This window comes from Cervus elaphus, chromosome 4 (genome assembly GCF_910594005.1).
Source record: "Cervus elaphus chromosome 4, mCerEla1.1, whole genome shotgun sequence".
NCBI classification, from domain to species: domain Eukaryota; kingdom Metazoa; phylum Chordata; class Mammalia; order Artiodactyla; family Cervidae; genus Cervus; species Cervus elaphus.
Window position 1 is genome coordinate 58587014 of NC_057818.1, and position 19647 is coordinate 58606660.

The window sequence follows — 19647 nt, forward strand, 5'->3', positions numbered from 1 at the left end:
GTTTCTTGTGATAAAGCCGGAATGTAATGAATGAAGTGTCAACCTACTGATTTAAGGTCGCAGGGAAGAATACCTAACAATAAACTCTTTGTTAGCACAGAGGGATGATATCTGTAACAATTAGTTTCCTTACTGCCTTTATGCCTCAAATATTGGGATATTTCCCATCATTTCTGCATTGTACTTTCCCCCCTCTGTAACTGCTGGGACATTGTAATGGTTCCAATAAGGATCATACAGAGTATTGTTGAGAGCTACCCTGAACTGCTCCATGCTGTTGCTGCCTCAGTGTCTGTCTGGGGAGCAGGCAGCCTGCAGGTCCTTGAACTCACACCAGCCAGTCCTGTGAGCACCTGCTCTAGACAACCACCCACCTTGTGATCAGCAGCCTTGCTGAACCCTAGGTTCTACTTCACAGGTGCCCACCCCTTCAATGACACCCTCACAGCGCTCACCAGATTCCTGCTCCCCTTGGTTTGAATAGACCCATCCACACTCAGCCTGGGGAGCCCACAGCACTTCACCCAGGGTCTCTTATAAAGGCCTGAACACCAAGTACTGGAGCTTTGTCTGCCTGGTTCTAGCCTGACCTCCCTCAGAAATTCCCACCCTAAACCCTCCCCTCCTGAGAGGTCTCAGCTGTGCTGAGAGTGAGGGCTGAAGCTCAGGGCTCCTGAGTGTGGGTCTTGGGGGAGAAGCATCAGAACAAACAGAATTTGCTAAAGACTCATTTCATGGCCCCACGTCAGACCTGCAGATTCATAACTTCTTAGGGTGGGGACCTGACCTCGAGGGGTTCGTATTCACTGAAATGGTTCAGAAAGATTCCTTTAAGTGGTTTCAACCTGGTTTCCTATCAAGATCACATGACCAGTGTTAAGGGATAGCCTCCCCGGTGCCCTCCCCACAGAGTTCTCTGGGTCCTGTGGGAGCATCAGTGTGGTGTGTAGGATGTGCTCCAGGGGATTCTAAGGGGAGGCCCGGGTTAAGGACGCGGCTCCTGGTGCATTTGTGAGACCTGAAGCCCGGCGTCAGTCCGCGGAGAGGCCGCAGAGTTGGTCTAGCTGGATTTGGACCAGGAAGTCAACTCACATCATCTGTGTGAGCAGAGGGTTAGGAGCTCTCTATGGGGAGAGAACAATCAAGAAATTAGTTCACAGACTGGTCTCCAGGTAGGAAGTGATTGTTCCTGAATCTCTCCGGAGACAGAGGACAGGAGAGGTGAGTCTTTTTAGCTTTTCAAGGTCCTTCTGTCTGTAGTGGTGAAGTAGTTGCAGGTTAAAGAGCTGTGCGGGTGCCTTTGAAGGTATTTTCTCAAGATGCAGAGATACGTTCGCTGCATAACATCCCCAGAGAAGACGCAGAGCAGGAGGAAGAAGAGGAGGAGACGGCAGCTTCTCAGGTACATGTCCTGTCCCGGGTCTGGGGCTGTGTCTGCTTTTCCTCCTGAAATGCCTAGACTGAGGGAACCTGCAAACCTTTAGTTCTCGGCTTCTAATTTTTCTGCCTGGGGCGTTTGTTATCAACTTCTTAGTTTTTCCTTTTCTTACCATAGTGAGGACCGGCTCTTTAGACCACTTCTCCCTTGTGTCCCAGAACCTTGTCTCCCTTGTCTGTAGGGAGCATGATGAATTCTGGCTTTCTATAGAGCATGATGAATTCTCAACCTGAATTAGTGACTTTCAACTAGTGAAAATATTCCGGTTGTGAGAAATAAACATGGGGAGGCATAGGTTCTGAGATTCCCATTGGCATGTGGTTCAGTCTTGGGATCTTAGAGAAGTAGGGGAAATTAGTGATGACTTTACATGTATACGCAACTCCAGACATTTAGAACAGGATTAAGAAATTGTCCTTATGAACAGAATTACCCCAGTGGTCCAGAGTTCCACAGGAAGTTTGGGGAAAAGAAGGAGAAAAGTATGAGAGACCCTTCTCCATGTTGGCAGGAAGGACTCACTCTTAAGTGTAGCCTTAGGATACAGAACATGGAAGTTAGATAAGAAGAGAATTTTGCATAAAACTGGTATTTTTCAGGATTCAGATCACTGCTAGCATCTAGCCCATCACCCCTCACACTTTCTGGTTCAGGTGCTTCTGTGATTTTGCAACTGTGCTGTTCCTGCTTTCTGTCTTTAAAAAGGATTTTTGAAAGGTTTAGTGAGGGATGTGTATAAGAAGACAAAATTAGTGTGGCAAACCACGCCTTCTTAGTTCTGTTTGCTTTGGAAAATGAACACTCACCTGTGTTTAGTAAGGTTCTTGCATTTGGGGAATGGAGGTTTTCATCATTCAAGCCCAGGTCTGATCATTTCCGTTAATAATATGCTCTGCACTCATTTTCCAGACAGAATTCTTATCACATCTTTGTGTTTTCTACAATATTTACAAGAATGTTATTACTTATGTATGTTTAACTGTTAAATCTAAAATATGATTCAACACAAATGATAGAGATTTTCAAAGGAATAAAAGATTCAGAACCAAGAGCTCTAATTTATTTTATGTCATTGTGTTTTTGCACTGTAATGTATTTGTAAAATATAGATTATTGCCACAAATAAATTATAAGATTTAAGCACAGAAATCTACTCCTGATTTTATAAACATGAATAATTTTTCTCCCAAATAGTGTATGGTTGTGTGCATGAAAATGTTAACAGTATATGACATTTTTTCTGTTTTTGATATTTTTGCCAGTTACCTCAACTGGTAAAACATCCATTAGAGTGGTCTCTGTGTTCAGTTCAGTTCAGTCGCTCAGTCAGGTCTCTGTGTTGACTTAATTCTTTTTACATAAAATTGAGCTCAAATCCATTGAAGTAAATCCCAAGCTCTACCATTTTCTGAATATTTGATCAAATATTCCAAACGATTTTGAAGAGCAATATTTTTTATCTAAAATTATTTATATGGCTCATTCAAGGTTAAAAAAATTAAAAAACTGTTAGAAAGTTCTATAGTTCAAAAATAGGCAAAAAGATTGTTTTCTCTGCTTACTAATCTATTAAACCTGTAAAATCTGTAAAGTGCATAAAGTTCAATAATAACTATGAATTCTTATCTGGCTCATTTCAGTTCAGTTCAGTTGCTCAGTTGTGTCCGACTCTCTGCAACCCCATGGACTGCAGCACACCTTACAATCACCAACTCCCGGAGCTTACTCAACCATATGTCCGTTGAGTCAGTGATGCCATCTAACCATCTCATCCTCTGTCATCCCCTTCTCCTCCCGCCTTCAACCTTTCCCAGCATCAGGGTCTTTTCAAATGAGTCAGTTCTTCACATCAGGTGGCCAAGGTATTGGAGTTTCAGCTTCAGCATCAATCCTTCCAATGATTATTCAGGACTGATCTCCTTTAGGATGGACTGGTTGGATGTCCTTGCAGTCCAAGGGACTCCCAAGAGTCTTCTCCAACACCACAGTTCAAAAGCATCAATTCTTTGGCACTCAGCTTTCTTTATAGTCCAACTCTCACATCCATATATGACTGCTAGAAAAAACATAGCTTTGACTAGACAGACCTCTGCTGACAAAGTAATGTCTCTGCTTTTTTATATGCTGTCTAAGTTGGTCATAGTTTTTCTTCCAAGGAGTAAGCGTTTTAATTTCATGGCTGCAGTCACCATCTGCAGTGATTTTGGAGCCCAAAACAATAAATTCTCTCACTGTATCCATTGTTCCCCCATCTATTCGCCATGAAGTGATGAGACTGGATTCCATGGCTATCGGCCATGGCTCTTTGACCTCCGTGCTATTCACAATGGCCATTTATCAACCAGACATTTAGTTAAAACTAAGCTTGTTCAACATGAAAAACTGTGGCGCCACCCTAGAATTCTTGAATCACAGTGTGCTTTTAAAAAAATTCCTGCTTTGATTGATATTTATCCTGTGGAACACAAGGAAAATCCTCAAAAATAAATATGCCTCTGTTGATCACATTTAATAGTTTTTCTCCCAGATGAATGAATAAATCATAGTCTCTCAGTCATGTCCCACTCTTCGTGACCCCATGGACTATATAGCCTGCCAGGTTCCTCTCTCCATAAGATTCTCCAGGCAAGAATACTGGAGTGGGTTGCCATTTCCTTCTCCAGGGATCTTCCCAACCCAGGGATCAAATCCAGGTCACCCGCATTGTGGACAGATTCTTTACGGTCTGAGCCAGTAGGGAAGTCAAAGCGGCTTTGTGGATCATATGTCATCCTGTTTTCTTCAGGTTAGAAATATGGTAGCGCATATTGCTATATAAAAAAGTATATTATTGTATAACATCAGACACTCTTCTCATTGAAAAACTAGTTCTCTGAACTTGCTGTTTTCATCTTGGGTCACATAAGGAAGTCTTCCCACAGTCACATGGCATATGTACTTTGTATTTCTGGGACGGCTGACATTCCAGGGTCTGGCCATAGACTTCACTCAAGAGTGAGAGAGTCAGTTCCAAAAAAAAAAAAAGAAAGAAAACAAAAAGAGAGAGTCAGTTCCCAGGCACGTTGATAAGAAGTCCGAGGGTCCCCAAGGAGAGAGGGGTCTGGAATTCTCAAGGAAGAGGAAAGGACAAACTTTTTTGTCTACATTCCTTAGTCTTCATCAATTACATAACTCAGTTTAAACTGTACTAGGGATTATACAACAACACTGTATCCTGCTTGAGGACAGTTTCTCTTTCCTGAAAAACCTTCTGGCTAATCCTGTTATCTTAAAATGTAAATTATGGGAGTGGGTCTAGTAAGACCTTTACAACCTCCAGACATTCTTTTGATTCATTGTGATGACTAATTAAAAGGTATATAACTTCCTTGCCAACACCAGCGAGTGGGCACTCTTTCTGCCCCCTTCTGATGTCTATTTCAGACGCTTTCTCTACCTCTTTTATACTTTAATAAAACTCTATTACACAAAAGCTCTGAGTGATCAAGCCTCATCTCTGGCCCCAGATAGAATTCTTCTTCGGAGGCCAAGAATCCTGGCATCTTCTGTGGTTCAGCAACAACCTTTCAAGAGGAGCGGGAATGCCTGGACCTCGGTCAGTGGAAATTGTCCAGGGATGTGATGTTACAGAACTACTGGAACCTGGCCTGCTTGGGTGAGGATAGCTTCCTCCCAGAATCCCTTATCTACCCTCAGGGTTTGGGGTCCTTCACTTGTAGAATGTCTCCTGGAGGCTCCTGCATCCCACGATCTCTGCTATTGAGGAATAAATGGGAGTTTGTGAGTACAGACAAAAAGCTCCATGATGATTCACTTGATTCTAACGTTCTTCTTTCTTGAGTTCTCTGCCTCCTTCGCTCTAGACTAGTGGTCACTCTCTAACTTTACTGGTATAAAGTCACGCTGCCCTCCTCATAAAGACAGAGGTCCACTCTTATTTTTGGCTGAGTGTTATTCTGATGGAGATCTCAGGATCTGGGTTTTAACTATTGCCTACTACAGTAAAGGTGCTTTCTATAAAGCTTTTAGAGAAGTTACATTCTAGACTCTTTACACATTCTACAATGCCTTCCTCTCTCACGAGACCGCAATGTTGTTCAGTCGCTCAGTCGTGTCCGACTCTTTGTGACCCCATGGACTGCAGCACGTCAGGCCTCCCTGTCCATCACCAACTCCCAGAGCTTGCTCAAACTCATGTCCATTGAGTTGATGATGCCCACTAACCATCTCATCCTCTGTCGCCCGCTTCTCCTCCTGCCCTCAATCTTTCCCAGCATCAGGGTCTTTTCCAATGAGTTGGCTCTTAGCATCAGGTGGCCAAAGTACTGGAGTTTCAGCTTCAGCATCAGTCCTTCCAATGAATATTCAGCACTGATTACCTTTAGGATGGACTGGTTTGATCTCCTGGCTGTTTGAGGGACTCCCAAGAGTCTTCTCCAACAGCACAGTTTAAAAGCATCAGTTCTCCAGCGTTCAGCCTTCTTTATGGTCCAAATCTCACATCCACACATGACTACTCGAAAAACCATAGCTTTGACTAGACAGACCTTTGTTGGCAAAGTGATGTCTCTGCTTTTTAACATTCTGTCTAGGTTTGTCACAGCTTTTCTTCCAAGGAGCAAGCATCTTTTAATTTCATGGCTACAGTCACCCCTTCAGTGATTTTGGAGTCCAAGGAAATAAAGTCTCTCACTGTTACCATTGTTTCCCCTTTTCTTTGTCATGAAGAGATGGGACTGGATGCCATGATCTTAGTTTTTTGAATTTTGAGTATTAAGCCAGCTTTTTCACTCGCCTCTTTCACTTTCATTGAGAGGCTCCTTAGTTCCTCTTTGCTTTCTGCCTTAGGGTGGTGTCATCTGCATATCTGAGGTTATTGATATTTTTCCTGGCAATCTTGATTCCAGCTTGAGCTTCATCCAACCCAGCATTTTGCATAATGTTATCCGCATATAAGTTAAATAAGCAGGTGACAATATACAGCCTTGATGTACTCCTTTCCCAATTTGGAACCAGTTCATTGTTCCATGTTCAGTTCTAACTGTTTCTTCTTGACCTGCATACCAGTTTCTCAGGAAGCAGATCAGGTGGTCTGGTATTCCCATCTCTTTCAGAATTTTCCACAGTTTGTTGTGATCCACACAAAGCCTTTAGCATAATCAATGAAGCAGAAGTAGATGTTTTCTGGAATTCTCTTTCTTTTTCTGTGATCCAACGGATGTTGGCAATTTCATCTCTGACTCATCTGCCTTTTCTAAATCCAGCTTGTACATCTGGACATTCTCAGTTCACATACTGTTGCAGCCTAGCTTGAAGCATTACCTTGCATTACCTTGCTGGCAAGTAAAATGAGTGCCATTGTGCAGAAGTTTGAACATTCTTTGGCACTGATCTTCTTTGGGATTGGAGTGAAAGCTGATCTTTCCCGACCTGTGGCCACTGCTGTGTTTTCCAAATTTGCTGGCATACTGCGTGCAGCACTGTCACAGCATCATCTTTTAGGATTTGAAATAGCTCGGCTGGAATTCCGTCATCTCCAATAGCTCTGTTTATAGTGATGCTTCCTGAGACCCACTTGACTTCTCACTCCAGGATTTCTGACTCTAGGTGAGTGATCACACCATCCTCTTATCTGATGTGACAAGATCTTTTTAGTTTAGTTCATCTGTGTATTTTCACCACCTCTCCTTAATAGTCATGTCCAACTCTTTGTGACCCCGTGGACTATACAGTCTGTCGAATTCTCGAGGCCAGAATACTGGAGTGGGTAGCCTTTCCTTCTCCAGGGAACCTTCCCAACCCAGGGTTCGAACCTAGGTCTCCCACATTGCAGGAGGATTCTTTACCCGCTGAGCCACAGGGGAAGCCCAGTATAGTTCATCTCTGTATCCTCGCCACTTCTCCTCATTATCTTCTGCTTCTGTTAGGTCCATACTGTTTCTGTCCTTTATTGTGCCCATCTTTGCATGAGGTGTTCCCTTGATATCTCTCTTTCTCTTTTTTTATTTTTTGGTTAATTTTTATTTTCTATTGGAGTAGAGTTGATTTCTGTTGTGTTTGTTTTAAGTTTACAAGAACGTGATTTGGTTATACACAGATGTATATCTCCTCTGTTCTTTTTTGGGGTCTTTTCCTATATAGGTTCTTCCAGTGTATCCAGCGACTTCCCTGTGCTATGTGGTAGGTCCACTGGCATTATCTATATGATAAAAAGTAGTGTATTAAAAAAAAAAAAAAAAGTAGTGTGTTTTTGTTAATTGCAACCTCTAAATGTCTCCCTGCCACTACATTTTTTTAAAAAGTCATAAGTTGGATTTCTTCTTTTTTTTTTTTATTTATTTCTTTTTTTTAAATTTCTTTCTTTCTTTTTTTTTTTTTTAACGAAGCCAAACTCCAGACTATATTCTAATCAGTTTTTTGGATCAAAAAATTCAAAATAGAGAAAACCACAAAGTACAAAAGCTTTTCTGATGCTTTTCATTATCACAGAACACGCCACCTGTAATGTGTGCAAAGAGGAAATGAGGGGCTGAGGGAGAGGAAGTCAAACTGGGGAAGGCTGAATGGCTGCTTCACTTCTTCTTCTTCTTATCCTTCTCACTCATAGCCAGGATCATCATGAGCTTTCTGAAGAGAGTTACGAAATCTAGGAAGAGGTCAACGCAGTGCCAGATATAATCTTTATCTCCATTTTCAGCCTTTTCAATAGTGAGTTGAGTATCAAAAAGGACAAAGCCACACATGACCACCAGCCCCAAATACAGGTTTGCCTGGAAAAGCCAAACAGATCCGAAGAAAAGGTTCCCCAGGGAAGACAAGAGCATCAGGCTCATGGCCGACATCAAGATACCTCCTAGAAAGAGGTAGCTACGGCGCCTGGCATAGAGTGCACTCAGGGTAAAGCAGGTGAATATCATTGCTGTGCCCATGGAGGCAGCGGGAAGGATGCTGGGGTTGATGGCGATGCACAAGGCCAGAGCAGGGCCCAGGCAACTCCTGTAAGGAAAGCAGATCCAGCCAGAAGTCCCAGTCTTTTTTGCTCAGTTTCATGGCTGTGAGGTGTTGCCATCAGCCAAATCATCAACCCCAAAGAGCCCAAGGCAGACAGCAGGCCAGCCTGAGTGAAATGGGTCACCACATGGACATAGGCCCCCGCAGCCGCCACAAACATACAGAGGGCAAAACTGGCATAAACCTTCTTCAGGTGCTGCTGTGTCGAGGGGGTTATGTGGGAAAATTTAAAGAGTGCATCAAAGTTGATCTTCCGATTAAATATATCCATGATGCTACTGTCTGTGGGACACAGCCTCCGCTCTTCTAACCCGCCTCTCAGGAGCCCACACGGCTCTACTAAGACCGGATGTGCTTCGGTAAGTTGCGTTTCTAAGTCTGTGAGTCTGTTTCTGTTTATAGTTAATTTGTATAAATTTATAGATGCCCCCCTAAGTGATACTTCTTCTTTCATCTCTGATTTCACTGAGTATGATAAGTTCTCAGTTCATCCATGCTCCTGAAAATGTCATTCATTCATTCTTTTGGAGTGTATTCCAGCGTTTAGATGGACACAAGACTCTTCATTTCTCTATAGATGGAACTTTGGTTGATGCTCTGTCTTAGATATTGTCAGTAGTGCTGCCCTGAAAATAGAGGTGCAGCTATCATTTTAAATCATGATTTTCTCTGGGTCTAAGGCAAAGGGTGGGCTTGCCAGATCGTGTGGTATGTCTATATTTAGTGTTTTAAGGAATTTCCACACTCTTTTCCTTGTGGCTGCACCCACTCAATTACATTCCCACCCACAATGTAGGAGGATTCTCTGTGACTTTATTGGTGTGTGAAAGAAAGTGAAAGTGAAGTTGCTCAGTTGTGTACAACTCTTTGTGACCCCGTGGACTGTAGCCTACCAGGCTCCTCCGTCCATGGGATTCTCCAGGCAAGAATACTGGAGTGGGTTGCCATTTCCTTCTCCAGAGGATCTTCCCTACCCAGGGGTCGAACCCAGGTCTCCCGCATTGCAGGCAGACACTTTAACCTCTGAGCCACCAGGGAAGCCCAGTGTGAGATGAGTGCAATTGTGCTGTAGTCTGAGCATTCTTTGACATTGCCTTTCTTTCAGATTGGAATGAAAACTGACCTTTTCCAGTCCTGTGGCCACTGCTGAGTTTTCCAAATTTCCCTGCATATTGAGTGCAGGACTTTAACAGCATCATCTTTTAGGATTTGAAATAGGTCAGCTGGAATTCCATCACCTCCACTAGTTTGTTCATAGTGATGCTTCTTAAGGCCCACTTAACTTTGCATTCCAGGACGTCTGGCTCTAGGTGAGTGATCACACCATCGTGCTTATCTTGGTCATTAAGATCTTTCTTGTATAGTTCTTCTGTATATTCTTGCCACCTCCTCTTAATATCTTCTGCATCTGTTAGATCCATACCATTTCTGTCCTTTATTGTGCCCATTTCTGCATGAAATATTCTTTTGGTATCTCTAATTTCCTTGAAGCGATTTCTAGTCTTTCCCATTCAATTGTTTTCCTCTATTTCTTTGCACTGATAACTGAGGAAGGCTTTCTTATCTCTCCTTGCTATTCTTTGGAACTCTGCATCCAAATGGGTATATCTTTCCGTTTCTCCTTTTACACTTTTGATTTGCAGCTTTGATTTACATTTCTGTAACATTTCACAAAATTGAAAACTTTTCATGTGACATTTTTAATAACAGTGTGAGTAAAACTGAGCTTTGGATCGGCCTCGTGATCTTTTGCCCTGGCTTGCCTCTTTTTCCCCGACGCACCTAGGACGTTTCTTCAGGCAGGAGTTTCTTCCTTCCAGCCCCTGAGTCTGGTGAATGTGAAGTGCCGTCAGCCCAGGATTTTCCGTTGCTGTACCAAAAGCGGCCACAAGGCGGCAGCATTTCCTCATGCGTCACAATTATCTATTCATTTATTATGGTTAACTTTTATTTTCTATTGAAGTAGAGTTGATTTCTGTTGTGTTTGTTTTAGGTTGACAGGCACTTGATTCAGTTATACACAGAGGTACATCTATTCTATTATTTTTCGGGGTCTTTTCCCATTTAGGTTCTTTGAGTGTGTTCAGTAGACTTCCTGTGCTATTCAGTAGGTCCATTTCGATTATCTATCTGAAAATAAGTAGTGTGTATCTGTAAACCCCCATCTCTTAATGTTTCCCTTCCCCAAACTTTAAAAAAAAAATCGTAAACTCGTGTTTCTATGTCTCTGAGTCTGTCTCAGTTTATGAATTAGTTCACTTGAGGAATTTATAGATTCTCTGTGTATGTGATCCTTCGCTTTCCCTCTCTGACCGGCTTCACTCAGTTTGGTAAATCTCTCGGTCAATCCATGCTCCTAAGCTGACTTGTTTTTATTCGTTTCGATGGTTGAGTTTTGATGGGCAAGTTCCTCGATATTTCTCTATTGGTGGACAATTTCATTTATGTTCTGTCTTGGAGATTGTCAGTAACGCTGCCCTGAAAATAGGGGTGCAACCATCATTTTCAGTTTTGATTTTCTCCCAATCTAAGACCGGGAGTGGGCTTGCCGGATCATGTGTTAAGTCTTTGTGTAGTGTTCTAAGGAATCGCCATACTGTTTTCTTTTGAGGCTGCCCGCCCCCCCATTTCCCTCCCCGCCCACAGTGCAGGAGGAGTCCCTGTTCCCCTCGCCCTCCGCAGCATTTAACCTGTAGGTCTTTGGGGGGATGGCTGTCTGAGGGGGTGAGCTGATACCTCGTTGAGGTTTCAGTTGACATTTCTGTAAGAGTGATCCTGAGCATCTTTCCATGCACTCTATTGCCATCTGGATGCCTTCTTTGGAAAAACGTCCGTTTAGGTCTTTGCCTGTTTTCCTGCTGGGTTGACTGGGGTTTTTTTGTTTGTTTGTTTGTTTTTTTATCTTGAGCTGTGTCAGCAGTTTGCATCTTTGGAGATGAATTCCTTGTTTCTAACTTCGGTTGCAAACACTTATTTTCCCATTCTGAGGGTTGTCTTTTTCTTTCCTTACGGCTGCCCTTCCTGTGCAAAACCTTTTTAGGTTAATGAGGTGCCTTTTTTTAAATTTAGTTTTATTTTGAACAATTCTGAGTGTAGATCCAAAAAGAACTTGCTGTGATTTATGTCAAAGTGTGTTCTGCATATATTTTCCTCAAGAGATTTAGAGGAATCGTCCCTACATATAAAACTCTTTAATCGATTTGAAGTTCCTTCATCTGTAAGCGGTTAGGGAGAGGTGTAAATTCCTTCAGTTTTCACAAGTTGAAGGACCCTCCACCCCGTCCTCGATCGTGGCTGTTAACAACTTCCAGTCCCAGCCTCAGCGTAGGAGGCGCCCTTTTCTCCACAACCTCTCCAGCCGTTATCGCTTTTAAGGCTTTTTGACAAAGGCCGTTCTGACCGTTTGACCTGATATCTCCTTGTATTTTTTTTTTAATTTACATTTCTGTAATATTTCACGAAGCTGAAAGCTTTTCATGAGATATTTTTAAAAACAGTGTGAGTAAAGCTGGTCTTTTGAGATCGTCCTTGTGATCATGGCCCTGTTCTGAATTTCCCCCCCAACCCAGCGAGGACGTCAGTCGGGGAGAGGCGTCCCTTCCTGCAGCCGCTCGGTCCTGTGAATGTTAAGGGCCGCCTGCAGTTTCCCCGCTGTTGTTACCAAAAGCGGCCACAAGGCGGCAGCACACCTTCATGTCCCGCGGCTTTGTTTTGTTGGCTAAATTAATATTTATTTTCTCTTGGAGTAGAGTGGATTTCCGTTGTTGTGTTTGTTTCGGGTTTGCAGGAACTTGATTCAGTTACACAGAGAACTGTATCTGTTCTTTTTCTGGTTTGTCCCAGGTCGGTTCTTTCAGGGTGTTTGGTAGACATCTCTGTGTTATTCAGGAGGTCCTTTTGGATTATCTGATAATACGTTGCAGGTACGTGTTAATCCCAACCTCTTAGTGTCTCCCTCCCTGTTTTGTTTTGTTTTTTTAAATAATCATGTTGGTTTTCTAAGTCTGAGAGTCTGTTTCTCTTAATGAATTCTTTCATTCGTATGAATTTATAGATTCCACCTGTAAGTGATGTATTTCTTTCCCTTCCTGACCGACTTCACTGAGTATGATAAATCTCGGTCCATCCATGCTGCTGACAATGATATTTTTTCGCTTTTTTTTTGACAGCTGAGTGATTCCCGTGTGTAGATGGGTCAGTGACTTTATTTCTCTATTGATGGACATTTCGACTGACGCTCTTTATTGTGCTGGGCTTAGTCGCTCAGTCGTGTCTGACTCTCTGCGACCCCATGGCCTGTAGCCCGCCAGGCTCTGCTGTTTTGGGGGGATTCTCCAGGCAAGAATACCGGAGGCGGTTGCCACGCCCTCCTCCAGGGGATCTCCCCAACCCAGGGATCGAATCCAGGTCTCCCGCATTGCAGGCAGATTCTTTACCAGCTGAGCCACTGGGGAAGCTCTCTATTAAATATTGTCAATATTGCCGCCTTGAAAATAGGGTTGCAAGTATCATTTTAAATTATGGTTTTCTCCAGACCTAAGGCAATGGGTGGGCTTGCCCGATTGTGCAATAACTAGGATTAGTGTGTTTCAGGCATCTTCATACTGCTTTCTTTCATTGATGCCCCCACCCATTTACATCCCCGCCCACAGTGTAGGAAGATTTCCTGTTTGCCTCGCCTTCCGCATCATTTGATCTTTGTAGATCTTTTGGAAGATGGCCATTCTGAGGGCTGTGCGTTGATGCCACGTTGCAGTTTTGATGGGCGTTTCTCTAACAGTGATGCTGAGCATCTTTCATATACTCTATGGCCATCTGGATGCCATCTGAAGACACAGGTCTATTTAGATCTTTGGCCTGTATTTCTATTGATTGTCTTTTGATATTGAGCTGAATGAACTGTTTGCATGTTTTTGGAGATGAATACCTTGTTTTTACGGAGAAGGAAATGGCAGCCCACTCCAGTGTTCTTGCCTGGAGAATCCCAGGGACAGAGGAGCCTGGTGGGCTGCCGTCTGTGGGGTCGCACAGAGTCGAACACGACAGAAGCGACTTAGCAGCAGCAGCAAGTCGTTTTTAAAATCGATTGTAACCATTTCCCCCAATTTAAATGTTATCTTTTTCTTTCACTTAGGTTGATCCTTGCTGTGCGAAAGCTTTTGAGGTTAATGAGGTTACTTTTGTTGAGGTTTTTTGTCTTTCGGGGTTTTTTTGTTATTCTAAGAGCAAAACCAAGAACTTGCTGTGATTTACTTCAAAACCTGTTTTGCCTATATTTTCCACAAGAAGTTTAGAGTATCCATCGCTCCATTTAGTTCTTTAATAGATTTGGAGTTTCTTTTCTGCATGAGGTTAGGGAGAGACGTAGTTTCATTCACTTTTCACTTAAGGAACCTCCGCGTTGTCCTCTGCTCTGGCTGTTAACAGCTGACATTGCCAGCATCATTGTGGGAGAATTTCTTTTCCTCCGAAACCTCTCCACCATTTACTGTTTGTAGAGTTTTTGACACAAGCCATTCTGGCTGGGGTTAGCTCATATTTAGTTGTAATTTTGATTTGAATTTCTCTAAAATTACTTCATGTTGAAAGGTTTCCATGTGATTTTTTTTTAAAAAAGAAAACTGTGATTAAAACTGACCTCTCAAGACTGGCCTATTGACAACCTGCCCGGTTTTCTTCTTTTCCGCGGACCCACCCAAGGGCACAAGTTGAGGACAGGTGTTTTTTCCTTATGTCCCCTCAGCCCATGCACGCTTTTGCCAATGCCACTTTCTCTTTCTATTGCTGGTTGAATGTATTCCACTGTCTAGATGGACGAGTTACTTTCATTTCTCTATTGATGGACATTTTGTTTGATACTGTCTTCAATATAGTCAATAGTGCTGTCCTAAAAATAAGGGTACACGCACATATCATTTAAATTTTTTATTTTTTCCGGATCTAAGGCAAGGAGTTGGCTTCCAGGGTGTTAGTAACTCCCTGTTTAGCATTTTAAGGAATCTCCATGTTTTTCTTCTTGGCCGCACCCACCCTGCCTCCAGGGTAGAAGGATTCCTTTTCCCCAGGCTCTGAGCAGAGTTTAATCTTTGTAGATCTTTTGGAGGATAGCCAATCTCAGTGATTTTAGCTCATACCTCATCATCGTTTTGATTTGCATTTCTCCAATCATTAGTGATGCTGAGCACCTTTTCATGTGCCTTTTGGCCACCTGGATACCTTCTTTGAAAAAAACATCCATTTAGATCTTTGGTCCATTTCTGTTGTGTTTTCTTTTTTTTCTTTTTTATTGAGCTGCATGTGCTGTTTGCTTGTTTTGCAGATGAATTACTTGTTGGGATCTTCCCGACCCAGGGGTTGAACCTGCTTCTCTTATGTCTCCTGCATTGGCTGGTGGATTCTTTACCGCTAGCGCCACCCGGGAAGCCCTAAGGCTTGTGTCTCCTTACTTCTTCCCCCTTACGCTTCATCCCCCAGGCGATCCCAATGATTGCAACACCGCTCTGCAGAGAGAGCTGTCCTCTCAGTGGGGTGACCCTAAGGAAGGAGGCTGGAGGTGGGAACCCCGCCACCAGGTGACACGGGGCCCAGGGGACTTTGCAAAGCTCTTCCAGCCCAGAGACCCCACCATCCTTTGGGGGGACTAGATTTAGTTCTGCTGCAGGAGGGTCCCCTGGATCTGGAGACTGTGGACTCATGCAGAGGGGAACAGGAAGCCCATGTCCATCGGGGTGGGGGGCTCATTGGCTGGCATATCCTCCCCAGCGCCCTCAGCCCCAGGACAGTCCCGCCTGGGGACCCAGCCTGCTCAGGCCCGAGGGATGTGACCCAGCCCAGGTCCCCAAGGCCTGAGGGGAACAGAGCCAGCAGTTCTTTTGTCTTTCTTTCTCTGCTGTTCTTTTTAATGTTTATTTTGAACTTGAGTATATAGATGACTTGAATTGTTGTGTTTTTTTTAATGTGTAAAGCAACATTATTCATTTATATATAGATGTATATGTGTTCTTTTTGGGTTCTTTTTCTCATCTAGGTTATTTATAGAGTCAAAGTAGTGTTCCTTGTGATCTACAGTGGGTCCTTATGGATTATTTCCAGTGTGTATATGTTATTCTCAACATATATTTCTCCTTGCACCCCGCCTTTCATTTTTGGTAACCATAAGTTTCTTTACTAAGTGTATGAAGCTGTTATTGTTTTGTAAAGAAGTTCATTTGTTTCCATGTTTGGATTCCACCTAGAAGTGATAACATGTGATACTTTGTCTCAATTACTTCACCTAGTGTGACATCTCTAGTTCTTTCCTGTGACTGGAAGTGGCATTCTTTCATCTTTTTTGGCTGGGTAATGCCACAGTATCTGAACCCCATCTTCTTTAACCATTCATCTGTCTTCTACACTTAGGTTTCTTTTGTATCTTGGTGATTGTATCCAGTGATGCCATGATGGTTGGTGTGCAGTATGTTTTGAAATTTTGGTTTTCCCAGGATCCATGCCCAGGCGTGGGATGGCTGGGTCACGTGGTACTTTGTTGTTGAGTGTCTGAAAGCCCCTCCAGAGTGGATGCACTGATTTACATTTCTACCCACAGGGAAGGAGGGTTCCCTTCTCTCCACACCCCCTCCAGCATTTATTGTCGAATTTTTGAGGGGGCCATGTTGACTGGTGAGAAGTGATACCTCACTGAACTTCTGATTTGCATTTTTCTAATGATTAGGGACGCTGAGCATCTTTTCACGTACTTTATGGCCACCTAGATGCCTTCTCTGGATGCCTTCTTTGGAGAAATGCCCATTTAGATCTTTGGCCCATTTTTCTTTTCTCTTTCTTCTTAAATTGAGCTGCATGGAGTGTTTGCATGTTTTGGAGATGAATTCCTTGTATCTCCATTTGCAAACATTTTTTTTTCACCCATTCTGAGGATTGTCTTTTTCTTTCATTTATGGTTTACATTGCTGCTCAAATGCTTTTAAGGTTGGTGAGGTCCCATTTGTTTAGTTTATTTTATTATTCTAAGAATGAATCCAAAAAGAACTGGCTGCAATTTATATCAAAGCATGTTCTGTATATTTTCCTCAAAAGCTTTATAGTATCCATCCCTCCATTTAGATCTTTAATTGATTTGGCGTATGTTTTTCTGCATGGGTTAAGCAGTGTAGTGATTTCATCATCTTTTCACTTGTTTGAAGAACCTCCACCTTGTCATCCATAGTGACGGTTAACAGCTTACCTTGCCAGCATCAGTGTAGGAGGGTTCCCATTTCCCCACACCCTCTCCAGCATTTACTGTTTGTAGACTTTTTGCCAATGGCCATTCTGATCGGAGTGAGGTGATTCCTCATTGTACTTTTGATTTGAATTTCTGTAAGTTTTAGTGATACTGAAATCTTTTCATGTGATTATTTTGGAAGAATTTGAGTAAAACTTACCTCCCAAGGTTGGCTTCTTGACCAATTGCCAGGTTTTGAATTCTTTTTCCAGGATCTACCTAAGGTCATTTGTTGACAACAGGTGTTTATTCCTTGCATCCCTGAAGGCCTCAAGAATAATACCTCCCCATCTTCACAGGTTTTAAGTTGTTGCTACCCAAAGGGGCCACAAGGTGGCAACATTTCTTCATGCCCCACTCTTTTTATTACTTTGGTTATTTAAATTTTTATATTCTATTGGAGTAGACGTGATTTCCGATGTTGTTTGTTTTTGGTTTTCAGGAACTTGAGTCAGTTATACATAGATGTATATCTATTAGACATGTGCCTTGTATTACATTGAGAAAAACTGTACTTTGGAAAAATACATGTTTTTAGAGTTTCTAGAATATGTTCTTGAGTTTGCTAATCAGAGACTGCCAATGCAACAAATAGTTCACAGTTGCTTTCATCTTGGTTTTCACTAGGGGTTAATTTTTTAAGGTTAAAATTTATGGACTCAAATCTACTAAAGTGACAAGGAAAATGTTTGAGTGTGTATAGCAAGTCGGATATGTGCTGTCAGTGAGAGAAGAATATAAAGACTGTAAATATTTTTGTTGTAAAAAAGTAATGATAATTCTATTCTCTAGTCAGTCATTTATAAATGGGGAAAAGTAGAACAAATTAATAAATTCTTGGCCTTGAGAGGCCTTTGGGGAATTTAGTCTCAGACTCCTGAGGAATTACAGCAGAGTCAGTATAGAAGAAGCTGTGTGGTCAGCACACCAAACTTATTTTTAAAACAAATTAGTCTTGGCCTAGTTTAATGAAAATGGAGGCAATTTTAGAAAGAAAATATGATTCACTAAATATTAAATTCTAGTTTTGTTAATTAAGGTCTATGTTTACTAAGAAACTCTTATGACATAGTTCCTTGCTTTTATGTTATAATGCTAATGAGAGTTACCTGAATTATTAAGGGGCTCTCTAAGTTCATTTCTAAAACTTATCTCAGTAATCAATCTTTGGATACAAGTTAAAATCTCCATGATCTATAGCCAGGAGATTAACACCAGGCTACAATTACTTAACAAATGAAGTCAGAGGACCTGGGACATATTGACTATACTTTTTTTTTTTTAATTAGTTGGAGGCTAATTACTTCACAACATTGCATTGGGTTTTGTCATACATTGACATGAATCAGCCATGGATGTATTCATGTATTCCCCATCCCGATCCCCCCTCCCACCTCCCTCTCCACCCGATTCCTCTGGGTCTTCCCAGTGCACCAGGCCCGAGTACTTGTCTCATGCATCCCACCTGGGCTGGTGATCTGTTTCACTATAGATAATATACATGCTGTTCTTTCGAAACATCCCACCCTCACCTTCTCCCACAGAGTTCAAAAGTCTGTTCTGTACTTCTGTGTCTCTTTTTCTGTTTTGCATATAGGGTTATCATTACCATCTTTCTAAATTCCATATATATGTGTTAGTATGCTGTAATGCTCTTTATCTTTCTGGCTTACTTCACTCTGTATAATGGGCTCCAGTTTCATCCATCTCATTAGAACTGATTCAAATGAATTCTTTTTAACGGCTGAGTAATATTCCATGGTGTATATGTACCACAGCTTCCTTATCCATTCATCTGCTGATGGGCATCTAGGTTGCTTCCATGTCCTGGCTATTATAAACAGTGCTGTGATGAACATTGGGCTGCACGTGTCTCTTTCAGATCTGGTTTCCTCAGTGTGTATGCCCAGAAGTGGGATTGCTGGGTCATATGGCAGTTCTATTTCCAGTTTTTTAAGAAATCTCCACACTGTTTTCCATAGTGGCTGTACTAGTTTGCATTCCCACCAACAGGGTAAGAGGGTTCCCTTTTCTCCACACCCTCTCCAGCATTTATTGCTTGTAGACTTTTGGATAGCAGCCATCCTGACTGGCATGTAATGGTACCTCACTGTGGTTTTGATTTGCATTTCTCTTATAATGAGTGATGTTGAGCATCTTTTCATGTGTTTGTTAGCCATCTGTATGTCTTCTTTGGAGAAATGTCTGTTTAGTTCTTTGGCCCATTTTTTGATTGGGTCATTTATTTTTCTGGAATTGAGCTGCAGGAGTTGCTTGTATATTTTTGAGATTAATCCTTTTTCTGTTGCTTCATTTGCTATTATTTTCTCCCAATCTGAGGGCTGTCTTTTCACCTTGCTTATAGTTTCCTCTGTTGTGCAAAAGCTTTTAAGTTTCATTAGGTCCCATTTATTTATTTTTGCTTTTATTTCCAATATTCTGGGAGGTGGGTCATAGAGGATCTTGCTGTGATTTATGTCGGAGAGTGTTTTGCCTATGTTCTCCTCTAGGAGTTTTATAGTTTCTGGTCTTACATTTAGATCTTTAATCCATTTTGAGTTTATTTTTGTGTATGGTGTTAGAAAGTGTTCTAGTTTCATTCTTTTACAAGTGGTTGACCAGTTTTCCCAGCACCACTTGTTAAAGAGGTTGTCTTTTTTCCATTGTATATCCTTGCCTCCTTTGTCGAAGATAAGGTGTCCATAGGTTCGTGGATTTATCTCTGGGATTTCTATTCTGTTCCATTGATCTATATTTCTGTCTTTGTGCCAGTACCATACTGTCTTGATGACTGTGGCTTTCTAGTAGAGTCTGAGGTCAGGCAGGTTGATTCCTCCAGTTCCCTTCTTCTTTCTCAAGATTACTTTGGCTATTTGAGGTTTTTTGTATTTCCATACAAATTGTGAAATTATTTGTTCTAGTTCTGTGAAAAATA

At 42.1% G+C, this 19647-nt stretch overlaps 2 protein-coding genes and 2 pseudogenes across 3 annotated transcripts in view; 2 read left to right on the top strand and 2 right to left on the bottom strand.

Annotated features, from left to right (window-relative positions):
* LOC122692444 (thymosin beta-4-like) overlaps window positions 1–19647 on the top strand; it is a 567005-nt gene that overhangs the window by 390514 nt on the left and 156844 nt on the right. The gene's annotated exons all lie outside the window — the stretch shown is intronic.
* LOC122692415 (zinc finger protein 345-like) overlaps window positions 1–19647 on the bottom strand; it is a 564572-nt gene that overhangs the window by 347221 nt on the left and 197704 nt on the right. The window lies entirely within an intron of this gene.
* The window catches only part of LOC122691425, a 49521-nt pseudogene that overhangs the window by 11203 nt on the left and 18671 nt on the right, over window positions 1–19647 (top strand).
* LOC122692433 lies at window positions 7838–8801 on the bottom strand (annotated as a pseudogene). Its single transcript, XR_006340649.1, has one exon. The product of XR_006340649.1 is annotated as a bax inhibitor 1-like (transcript).